Here is a 12,166-nt window from a genome sequence, read left to right on the forward strand (position 1 = left end):
GCACAAGTTTTTCCTACTTCCCAAAATAGCTTCATTTTTTTTTTTTTCCATTCAGCCTAAGCGACTGCAAAACAAGCTGCAAAGGTTGTGACTGCGCTAAGATGGGCAAAGCATCACCAGCTTCAGACGTTCACGCACATGCTCTGCAGCTCTGAATGCCAGTGTGCAGCAGTAGATGCTCTTTAACCTGCACGCGCGACCCAATCAGCACCACCTCCAAAACCATCGAAGGCACGTCTTAATAGGATTCCTGGATCTTCCGGTACAATTCTTCCAGCATTTTCTGGAGTTTGTGTGTTAAAATAGCTGCGCTTTCTTTTCCTAGTTATCTGAATTTCACCAGCTTCACCAACACACCAGGTTCAGGATCTGGAGGTGAGGCTTTGCAGCATGAAGCATTTCTTATTAGTCACTTATTGCAGTTGTTGTAGTTTTCTGTTTTTAGTTCAGTCTATTTCCAGGGTTTGTTTCAGTTCAGTTTTTAATGTTTGAAAATGTTTTACTTTAGTTTTTATTAGTTTCATTGTTAGTTGTAATCTTTTTAATTATTATTGTATGCAGGCTGTAGAGGTGGGAATCACCATACATCCCACGATACGATATTATTGCAATTTTTTAAAATATTTTGCGATATTCAGATTCTGTACATAAAGGTAAACTTTAGCAATATTCATTTATCTAATATCAAAGTCTCACACTCAGTCTTTCTCTCATTTCAGTTTGATTGTTGACAAAGTGAACGGTTTGTATTACAGTCTAGTCCAACTTAACTGAATCAACCATCTGGTACCATTATAGCTATTCTGAACTATGCAGTTTATGAAAACTATGCAGCCCCTTCAGCAACTGAAGAATTTGAAAGTAAATTAAAACAAAATATAATTTTACATTAAATAAAAAAGTTTTAAACTTCATTAAATAAAACATGTCTTAAATTAAAATAAGTAAACTGTCATGTTTATTGCTGCCAAAAACAAGTTAAACACATTTGGACAGTGAAGGAATGTCAGGATTCTTGCTCAGAAAAAGGATCAACATGCTCTGAAGTCAGAGCACAAAAACCTTTTTGTAACAAAGTATCGATTTCTGCTGTCCCTGTATCGATACATTATTAACAAACAAAATATCACCATGCTACACAGTATCCATTTTTCCCCCACCCCTAGAAAGCAGTGACACAGTCTTCCAGATATCCAGAATACAAACATCTGTTATCAGGCACGGCGCTGTAACATTTTTATCAAACATATGAAAACTAAGAATATTTCCTCCATGTTTCTACTGAATTTTAGTTTGTTCGCCACGTTCACAAAATTGTTTCAGTTTTCTTTTTTTCAAAAGGATACTTTTTACCCCTCAGCTAAAAGTCTCGGATGAGCTGGAATCTCAGAGGTCAAGTTTTCGGAAAACTTTGTGAATGTGATAACTGGAGAACAAGTGACGTAGGATTTTAAAATTGATACCACAGGTCTGTCTACTTTTTAAATTTTAATTTAGGTATCTAAATATTGTTTCACGTCTACTTTTAGTTTGTAGTTTACATTCAGTTGACGTTAATAACCTCGCTTAGTTACAACCTTTTACTATTTCTAAGCATTATAAATCTGTAGAGTCAGTATCAGTGGTCTCATTGGCGCTTGGCTCACTCATCGGTTAAAAAAGAGAAGTCAAAGTGCATTAAAAACTTGATGTCAGTTCACTTTACCTGAATTTCATCGGTAGACGAAGCCATGAGTACACAAACATGGAAAAAGCTTTTAGGTCGTCCACGCTCTCTCACTTTAAGAAAGTATTCGGATAACCGGGATTAATATACTTGGAAAGCTGTCAGCGAATAAAGCCCATGTTCAATGTATCTACTGGATAAATCAGTCCTGTAAGCGCCGGAGGATGCCCTGCAGAGAAAAAGAGCCTTTTTGTGACTCCGTTCGAGCGATAGCTCATATCACTTTTTCTCTTTTGGCCTGTTTGCGAGTTTGTAAACAGCCTGAATTTTGTTTTGTCAGCATTCGGCACACGTTTCGGTTGACATAAGGTATCTTGTGTGGCGTTAAAAACAGCTTGTAGGAGTGGGAGGGAGGAGTGAAGGATGTAAGCAGAGTTGTATCATCAGCAGAAGCCGTGCAAGTATCGTCAGCAAAGGCAGGCCAGAGAGGACCGCATAGGTTACTGACAAACTGCTGCCTTACCCCCTCGTCCTTCCCGTTTCACTATCTTTCAAATTCCACTTTCTTTTCACGCAACCGGAACGCAATTTATTTCCACCTCTGGGATAAGGGTGATCTACTAAACTGCTTCGCTTTCTCGTCTAAACACAAGGCGGTTTCTCGATCGCAAACTTCTGTCAGCCTCTTTGAGCTGTTTTGGTTATTGATTCCAGTCTGTGGCCAAAGCTGGAGAGCCGGGGAAGCCAAAGAGGGCAAACCTTTGGAACCGGACAGGCTCTTCCAGCGCTTGTTGCCATGGTTTTTTGTTGTCGGGACAAACTGTCGACCAGTGGCTGAGCGCCTGAGCTGCTGTTTGTTAAAGATAAGTGGAAAAGCCAGAGGGGAGAGAGACAGACAGACACAGAGAGGGAGCTCTGCTTCTTCCCTTTTCCCTTTTTTTTGACTGCAGGACAGCCGACTGAAGAACACTCACCACCTCAAAGCTTCATCCGCCCCACTCTCCCCTGAATGCGGGGATCCCGATAGATCACGCTCCCCTCTTTAAACCGTTCGCTGAGCCTTTCTCCTTGCGCTTTTGTGACCCACACTCTCTCTCTGCCCACTATCAAAGCTGTGTTGGCTGTGCTCTGGCCGCTTTGATATGGTATAGTGTTTCTGGCAGTCTCCCTTTCTCTTTCTTTCTCCCTCTCCCCTGCTCTCGGTCTGTCTCTCCCTCGCGTTGTCTCTCCTTTCCTACAGTATTATAAAAGAGCACTGAGCGCCAACAGGGACCTGCTCACTGTCAGAAAGAAAAGGCAGGGAGGCCTTGGAGGGAGAGCGGGTGGGGGGACTGGGTGATGGAAGGAGAGGTGGAAGCAGTCAGATAGTGTTATCTTTATTACTGTTATAATTATGATTGTTGTCGATGTCATCTCAGGTTTGATAGCATCTTTATCAGATCTGACCTTGGTATTAGATCTGGTTATTGTATAAGGATCCTTTTAAACTACTTTAGGTTCAGCTTTCGACATTTTACTTCCAGCTGCACTAGTGGGTCTGGTCAAGACACTCCATTGAACCGTAGTAGTTTCACATTTAAATAAATGAGCTCTTATTTTATCTTAAATCCAGACAATAATAACATTGTGAGGTTTAAGTGTGGCTCTGGAGCTCTGAGGTAATTAGCGTAGCTTAGCATCAAGCTGGACAGAAAGCTAATGTTACAAACGTAAATATTCAGCTTTTAAAACCTGTTCATGTGAAGAATTTTCTTTGCTTGTTTTACTCAGATGCTAAAACATGTAAATGATGTTATTTAGCAGTTAAAGTTACATGTAATCGTGTTTTTTAATGACAGATGAATTTAGATATGCAGATTGTATAAATAGTGTGTGATCCAGTGTTTGTGGAGTCTTTAGTTTGGGATCTGTCTTTGGAAACTGGACACAGTTATGTGAGATTAGAACTGGTCAGCTGGCACCAGAGCTAACTAGCTTGCATCTGTTGCTGTGTCTGTTCTTCACTCTGGTATCAGTAGGGATGCTAGTCACGTGTACTTACTGTAAAGGCTGAACAGGCGGCTCTTGAACAAGCGTGGTGTGGACCTGGGTAGATCACCTTTTGGTTTCTCACACAGTGTGACTCTAAACATAATGTTTTACCCATTAAGTCCTAAAACTAGCAGAATCATGAACTCATCAGGAGTTTGTTTACTAAGTGAGCTGCTGTCTCTTTCTAAGACTTATTATTGCATCACGAGGATTCCCCCTCCCTCGCTGGCCGTGAGAAACGATGCAGACTTGAATGGACTTGACTTTAACCCTTTAAGACCTACCATAGAACCAAGTCCGCCAGAGCTTATATTATATTTTTACATGCTGTGGAGCCATTTTTGGGAGCATTTCAAGTTGCTATACATCAATACAACCATTATAGCCTAAATTTTAATAATATGTCTGCATTAAGTGCATAGTAATTACATAAATTGCAAAAAAGTGCAATAAACTACAAAAAAATTGAAAATCGTTTTTGTTTTTTTAACATATATTTCTAGTTAGAGAAATTTAAGAGGCTTATCCCTCAAAACTGTAAATACAAAAAAGTTGCACAAACTAGTTTTCCACCACAGGAAATTTATTTTGAGTGTCTTCATAGTTTTATTTTTGAAATACACCAATTTTTATATACTGCAGGAAAAACAAAAATAAATATTATAGTGCAAATTTGCAAAAAAGCAGCATATGCATCAAAATAAACTATTTCCAGCAGTGCAATATGAGTCCTAAGCATCCCAGAAACCACACAGAAAGTCATAAAGTCAAAGATAACTTTTAAAAACACCAGTATAGGCTCATAAGGCCCCGATGGTAAAAAAAAAAACTTCATTTCCGCAAAAATGACGCCACTTCCGGTTTCGGGCAGGTCATGGCGGACATGCGATAGTTCGCGCTGACGTCTATTCCAACGTAGGAAGTGTTACAAACAGCTGATCGGATCGGCAAAGCGTGTTTCTGGAATATTATGTTTTTGTTGCTGCAAGCGCTTTTTATGCAGTTTTTGCAAAGTTATATGTGGAAGGAAACTGTGACCGAGGACAAGCTGATGGCATAAGATGTAAGTACAACTCCTCCGGTTTCATATGCAAAAAAAATTATTGTGCTAGCTTACGTGGTTGCAGAGCTACCGGGATTTAAAAATAGTTGCGCAAAACGGAGCGTGCCGCTCTGACCGGTTTTAAAGGGTTAAGACTCTGAGGTTTTAGCCATCTTTCTAATACAGTCTGTGTTTTCTGCTTTGGTTAAACTGAAGCAGGAGTGTGGGTTAATGCTAAGATAGTCTTATTTATATTTATATAATGCATTTCTAGTCTTACTAACCGCTCAAAGCACTTTAGACTACAAGTCACAAACAACCATTCATGTACACTTTAAGGACTTCAGGTACCTTACATACTGTAGATACGGGACTAATGCCATGCTAGGACAAAACACTGACTTGGACAAAGTGTGCGAGAAAACGCTGGGCAGAGTGAGTAACCATGTGAGAGTGCCCAAATGTGCGATTGCATGTCGGCCTATGGTGTGTCATGGCCATAACCGTCGGGAGTCTAAAGCCTTGGGCCCGGGCTTTTTTTAAGCTTGACCTGACTGTCACAGGCAGTTCTGCACACACAGTCTAGCCCTGCAGTCCACCAAGGGACCTCCAGGCTGCACACACACACACAAGTCACCTTCAAGCATCCACATTCGCAACCTCACTTTGTGTGTGTGTGTTTCTGACTCTGATTGTTCGCCATCCGCAGAGAGAGAGGTTGGGGGGGTGTAAGCGTGACTCCATGATCGCTGGCTGCTGATGAATCATCCCAAACTTACTCTGTGTTTGCCTGATGCAAATGTCTGTTTGCTTTGTTGGTTAGCCTACTTTGGAGGACGGAGGCTGTGTGTGTGTTCGTCGTCTTGAATTATTCACTAGCAATATTTGATTTGGCTTTTTTTCTTCTTTTTTTTCACACCGTACATTACACATGTCCGTTCTCAGCTTCCTTGAGTAAAGCAGCCTGGTGCTGCTCCTAAAGCAGAACCAGTGACCCTGTGAATTGATGCGTTTTATGTTTTCATTTTTCAACTTGAACGTTCTGGGGCTCAGTTCCCCTAAATATACTGTATATTATGTGCTTATTATCTGCTTAGTTGCTTTGCCAATAGACAGTGGGGATAATGTTTAATCCTCTGGCAGAGCAGGCTCTGGACTCAAACTTGCAATATTAAGCGAGCATTGCAACACAAGGGCCCTGACCTTTCTTTGTTAAGTTTCTTATGCCTTATTAATTATAGCTTTGATTTTGTGCTTTTGGCAGTAAGTAGTTGGAACAAACAGCTCAAGGTAATATTTTGCACTCACTTGAGTTTTCTGAACAACTGTCTGAACCCCAAAGAGGTTTAATTTTCACTTTTCACCCAAATCATGCATTTATTCCTCGTAGTTAAGCGGCTGACATTTCAGAGTCGACAGTGTTGACTGTTCAGTTGTTTAACAGCTTAACTAACAGTAATAAAGATTCTTGTTCTTGCTCTGCAGCTCCAACAGCAGGTCAGTGTTTCAGTGAAATATCTACCTGAAGACCTACTTGGTACCAGGTGCTTGTTTTAGTACCTGCTCGTTCACAATTCCAAGGGAGCTGATTGGTCAGTCGATGGCGTCACTCGATGAGTCATGACAGCACAAAAACTCCTTCAGGAAAATCAAAACTGCCACTTTTGAAATGTGTCAGCGAGAGAAATGGCTACACAAAAATAAACACTGTGGTCCCCTCAGACTGAGCAGCAGATAGATGGCCTCCATTGTTGTGTTGCGCTTGTGTTATATACAAATGGTGTCATGGGACTTTTGGCTGCGTTGCTATGACAATGCCACACACATAATCAGTTGCAATGGACCAAAACCAAGTGTAGCGGAGTCGAGTTGGTACAAGTGGAAAAGAGGCTTAAGTCACACAGCCCTGGACTGGTCAGAGGCTCTCTGGTAGCTACCAGTCATTAGAAACTGGATGATTGAGCATGCATCAAGACATACAGGTCATTAGGTTGTATTTCCTGACTGGTTTTCAGGTGGCTGCTTGAGGTAGCTGGCACTCACTTGGTAAAATATGGTTGCAAAACCTCTTGTTATTTCTTTAGTAGATTTCTGCAGTTGACTATAGTTTGCATAGAAGGCGGTCTGACTTCTCTGTGGACTTTTTACTCGCCAAACGGTTCGGAAACAGTTAAAAGTGAAGTGAAAATCAGAAACTTTCACCTCAAAACTAAAAGTTGTCCCTTTGAAGTAAATGGTCTGTATTTGTATAGCGCTTTTACTAGTTCCGCCTAAGGACCCCAAAGCGCTTTACACACCCAGTCATCCACCCATTCACACACTGGTGGAGGCAGCTACAGTTGTAGCTGACAGAAGCGAGGCTGCCATATCGCACCATCGGCCCTTCTGGCCCTCACCAGTAGGCGGTAGGTGAAGTGTCTTGCCCAAGGACACAACGACCGAGACTGTGCGAGCCGGGGCTCGAACCGGCAACCTTCTGATTACAAGGCGAACTCCCAACTCTTGAGCCACAGTCGTGCATTTGTTTCAGTTGTTAAGGCACAACCTTTATTTTGAAGGTGTTTCCTTCACTGTTTCTGGCTTGTGTCGCAGTTGTTAGCCGGCAGTGTTTGCAGGCAAGTCAGCATCGTCCCTGCAAACCACGGGTGACTGTGACCGCCGGCTGCTGACCACAGTCTATAAATAAGCTCAATAAATAGAAACAAAGTACAAAACTAAATGCAGGCATAACGCATGATGGTGTAAATGTTAGCACTTGTCAAGATTCCCCCCCTTATATACATCAAACTAAACTTTATACAGGCTGCTTACATTCACGTACACATAACAATATTCATGAAAAACAGGATGTGGAACAGTTTTTACATTTTCAGTGCAATAATATGAGTGCATGTTCTCCATTTAAACAATAAATATACACAATAAATGCAAAAACAAACAAACGGTCTATGATTGACTATGTTACCTGTAACAGAAGAACCTTAAATATTCAAAGAGCAGGTCAGTTAATGTACATTTACTATATCTCGATTGAGGTAAAATGCAATGAAATCTAACAAACAAGCAAAGAAAATAGCGAACAGATGTAAAAATAAGAACAGGCATCAAGTTGTAACACGTTCATATGCACATGTGTTTGCAACAGCTTTCGCTGCCAGGCAGCTGAGAGCAGCCGCCAGCACAGAGGGGTCAGGAGGCGTCCTGAGGGACGCCCTCACCCCTGACCTTTATCCCGTAGCTCTTTGCTGTTGTGGATGACATAAAAGAAGAACACAGTGAGACCTTATAGGATGTGATTGGCCCTGCTCCGCTTCCTTAAAGCAGTCAGAAGCCCTGATATTTGTCACCAGGGAAAAGCAGGAAATGCAGAGGGTGGACGGGGGAATGATTTCATGGGTTGAAAATTGAGAACATCACAAGGGTTCCTACAACCTTTGTTGACACATATGTAGCAGAAGTTATTATTTCCCAGTCTCTGAGAGAGTTCTCAATTTCTCCTTCTCTCTGTTGGTCTTCCTCTCCCCTTCCATCCATCCGGTGTATGTGTAGGAGGGATAAAGGTCGTCCTTTTGTCATCAAAACTCCAGATTAGTTTTGCCTCGGTGCATCTGACTCTCCGCTTTATCACTGTGGCCAGAGGAGCCACAAGGTTCAGCTCACCCCTCTGCAAAGTAATAACTCCTACCAGCCACTATCCTATTCTCTGCTGCTATCTGCTACACTACTATTACTACTCCATTCTGAGGTGGGGGGGATTATTTTCGTGGCACCTGCTTTATTGGGCTGTATAGTAAAGACTGACAAGGAGAAGGGGGAACGGGAAGATATGACATACGACATACAGTTTGTGTCACAAGCCACCATCAAACTGACAAAGTTGTAAGAGTCGCTTGATCCACTGAGGCCCAGAGCAGAGCTAAATGAGCTGCTGACAGCACGTCTCAAGCCTATCTGGCTTTTATTTTATTATTTGTGCATTGATGTGGTTTTGAGTTATTATTTTTTTGTAATTTGATGACTTGGGGATTTTGCTGAAAGTCAGTTTGGCTAATATCACAGCAGACTCCACAACAAGACGGCGAAATGAAGGATGTTATTGAAATGTTTCCTCTGGCTTTCGGCGCTGTGAACGACTGCAAGTAAGACAGAAAAAGCTGCCAACGGGGAACGGAGATCTTCTGAGGATTACGTAAAAGTGGCATGTGATTCAGACAAGTGTCTGCAAGAGCATGAATGCAGCGCGAGATGATTACACCGTCAGTTAGAGCGCATGAATTAGCGCGCAGCCTGTCCGCTCTCGCAGGCGTTTGTTAACCTTCTCCCCTCCATGTAAACACCGGTCACCTCTGCCTTCAGCTAGAGAGACTGCCAGGTCAGAGGTCAGCGGGGGTACATCAAGGTCGCTGACAGTTTTCAGAGCAATGAAAAGGTCTTAATGGTCTTAGCTCTCAGTTCAGCTCATTGAAATCTTTAATTTGCCTTCCTTTTTTTAAATCTGTTAAATCAAGTTAATTGATCCACTATTAGCTCTTGAACCTAAAATAGCATTCTGATCGTTTACTTCCTGTTTTGTTTTTTTTTTTACACTTGTGACAAGAAAAAACCGCCGGATTGATTTAAAAAAAAAAGTTTTATTTTAAATCTTGCACACCTCGAAAGCCGAGGATCCGTTGAGCTGGAAACATGCAGCAGGAAGTTTAGCTTTGTCGATACTGTGTCAGAAACACTGACTTAGGAAAGCAAGGCCCTTTCAAAATAAAACATAATTGCTCCTAAACACAGCTCACAGTTAGCCTTTTGCTTGGTTCTTTTTTTTCCAAGGAAAAATTAACAGTCTGAATCCCACTTATGTTTTTCCATACAAGAGTATGGGATACTGTAATATTTCAAATATATATGAAAAAAATTCCATTTTGAGAAAATAACTAATTTCGAGTTAGCTCAGCCAATTAGGAAGCTTTGTGTAGTTACATCATTTCCTTGTTACCTGGAAGCAGAAAGCTAAAGGCATCCACTGTCCAAACCTTCATGCTATGTTATCGTTCACTAGAAGGCATTCAAAGCTGAAGAAGGTGGTGCCAGTTTGTTCACATTGATAGCTCACTGATCCTGTCACTATTCCAGTGCTCGTGCATATGCATCATCTGCTTCTGGGAAAAGGACATCCTTCATGGAGCGTCCTGACTGGCAGAGCTGATGCGAAAGAAATCAGAATTTCAAAATCCATCCATTCGCTTCCGCTTCTCCTTTTCATGGTTGCGGGGGGCGCTGGAGCCTATCCCAGCTGTCATAGGGCGAGAGGCAGGGTACACCCTGGACAGGTCACCAGTCTGTCGCAGGGCCAACACACAGGGACAGACAACCATTCGCACTCACATTCACTGGCACATTCACACCTAGTGGCAATTTGGATTATCCAATTAACCTATCCCCACAAGCTGCATGTCTTTGGACGGTGGGAGGAAGCCGGACACGCAAACATGGGGAGAACATGCAAACTCCACACAGAAAGACCCCGGCCTGATGGTGGAATTGAACTCAGGACCTTCTTGCTGTGCGGCAACAGTGCTAACCACCGTGCCACCGTGCTGCCCAGAATTGCAAAATATTAAGTCAAATTGGTGACATACCTAACTTGAAGCTTGAGCTTCCACAGGAATGAGTTGAGTTGATGACCTAAACAGTTGAGTTACATCATAGATTGGCCAATTTCCACGGATACCCTGTCAAGCTTTCCGGGTCAGGATACCCTATCCAAACATCCATAGTTCTTACCTGAGTCCCGTGGATTCTGAATTCATGGCAGCATAAAATTTGCGAGTGCACAGCCCATCACTTTCCTTTTGGATGGAGTTTTCATTCTTATTGAATGGTGTCTTTTAGAGTTTCTATTATCAGGGTGCAGAGGAACAGTGAGAACAGGCACACTGTACAGAGCTCAGCTGCTTGTAATTGTATTGGTATGCACAGACACTTGCATGAAGAATGCACTAGACAACTAGTCAGACAGTGTACTTACAGTCCAATGCGCACGTGCACACACACACACACACGTAGACAAACGCAGAAAAAAAACACATGCGCACGCTAAGCCAAATGTGGACATGCCAAACAGAGACGAACACAAATCAAAACAAAGCATGCAAACACAAAGGAGATCCAGCGAATGAAGAAGACAGAGAGAATAGCACAGTCCCATCTGTCAAACAAATGTGGGGATGCTTCTAACACGTGCGCGCGCGCACACTCGCAGCGAGCGTTATTTAGCCTGAACTTGAGCGATAGCTGCCTTTGTCCTTTAGCAGTTGGTCCTGAGGGCTTCGCAGTAGAAGTTGCATGAAAGTTTGTTTAGAGCCAAGCAAGTGTGTTAAGCTTTATGAGAGCCCATGGGAGACATGCTAGCACACACACACACACATGCATCCCCTCATACACACACATGCACACTCAGGCACGAGGCTTGGGCGGCAGCTCGCGATGGCCCCAACCAACAGTGAGGAGTTTGTTGTCATAGCAACAGTAAAATGAGATGACTTTACTGTCAGCCGTAATGTTTCATGGCCCCCTTGCCGCTATGGCAACATAACAAGGAGGAGGAAGAGGAGACAGAGAGAAAGAGAGCATCTGAGCCATCTCTGCATTCCGGTGGACTCCTACTAGGAACAATGTCACTGCGATGCCCTTTCTTCCTTCTCAAGACAAACACACACATGCACCGTGACGAGCCTGTCAAACACATGCATAAATACGCACACACGCACGCACACCTTGAAAAGCCTGTCAAGCACTCGTCCCACCTCGCCCATCCCTTTGATTGTGCTCTCACTATTTTCAGCAATTTGAATTCATTATGCTCAATGTCAATATTGGTGCAGCAACACTGTACCTGCAGACAGGTACAGCTTGTTGAATGAGCGCGCGTGCTGTCAAATAGCGCGAGGACTGGAAAAGAGGGACGAGAGAAGAGAGAAACGAGATCAAAGCTTCGCCGAGCGTGTTCCTGCGCCCGTGGAGACCGTTAGATGGAGCGGCGAGGTGACTGTAGGCTGGCCGGCTATACGTGGAGCGAGCGCTATACATCACTGTTCTATATTTAGCGCCGTCCTTCCGCCGCAGCCCGTCGGCACCGTTAAAGAGAGTTATCTGCGCTGGGAGAAAAGTGAGAAAAGGGGCGAGATGGGAGGGAGACGCGGCAGAGGAGAAAAAGGAGATGAGTTGTTTTGCTCTGTTGCCGTGGCGACGCGGCGGGCCAAAGCTGTAGCGAGCTGACAGTTGTCACCGTGCAACAACTCGCCACGGGTGACAGCTGTCAGTCAATCATCCAGAGTGAGGGGACAGATCGGCTGATGATCACCTTGGATTAGAGAGCGATCGCACCGCACGGGGGCCGCCCCTGTATCGCCACTTAATCCCCGTGTCCTGATGGT

General features: G+C 43.3%; 1 protein-coding gene across 1 annotated transcript in view; it reads left to right on the forward strand.

The window, feature by feature from the left end:
- The window catches only part of ches1 (checkpoint suppressor 1), a 68,789-nt gene that overhangs the window by 17,197 nt on the left and 39,426 nt on the right, over window positions 1-12,166 (forward strand). The window lies entirely within an intron of this gene.

This window comes from Neolamprologus brichardi, chromosome 15 (genome assembly GCF_056152115.1).
Source record: "Neolamprologus brichardi isolate AB-2024 chromosome 15, ASM5615211v1, whole genome shotgun sequence".
NCBI lineage: Eukaryota > Metazoa > Chordata > Actinopteri > Cichliformes > Cichlidae > Neolamprologus > Neolamprologus brichardi.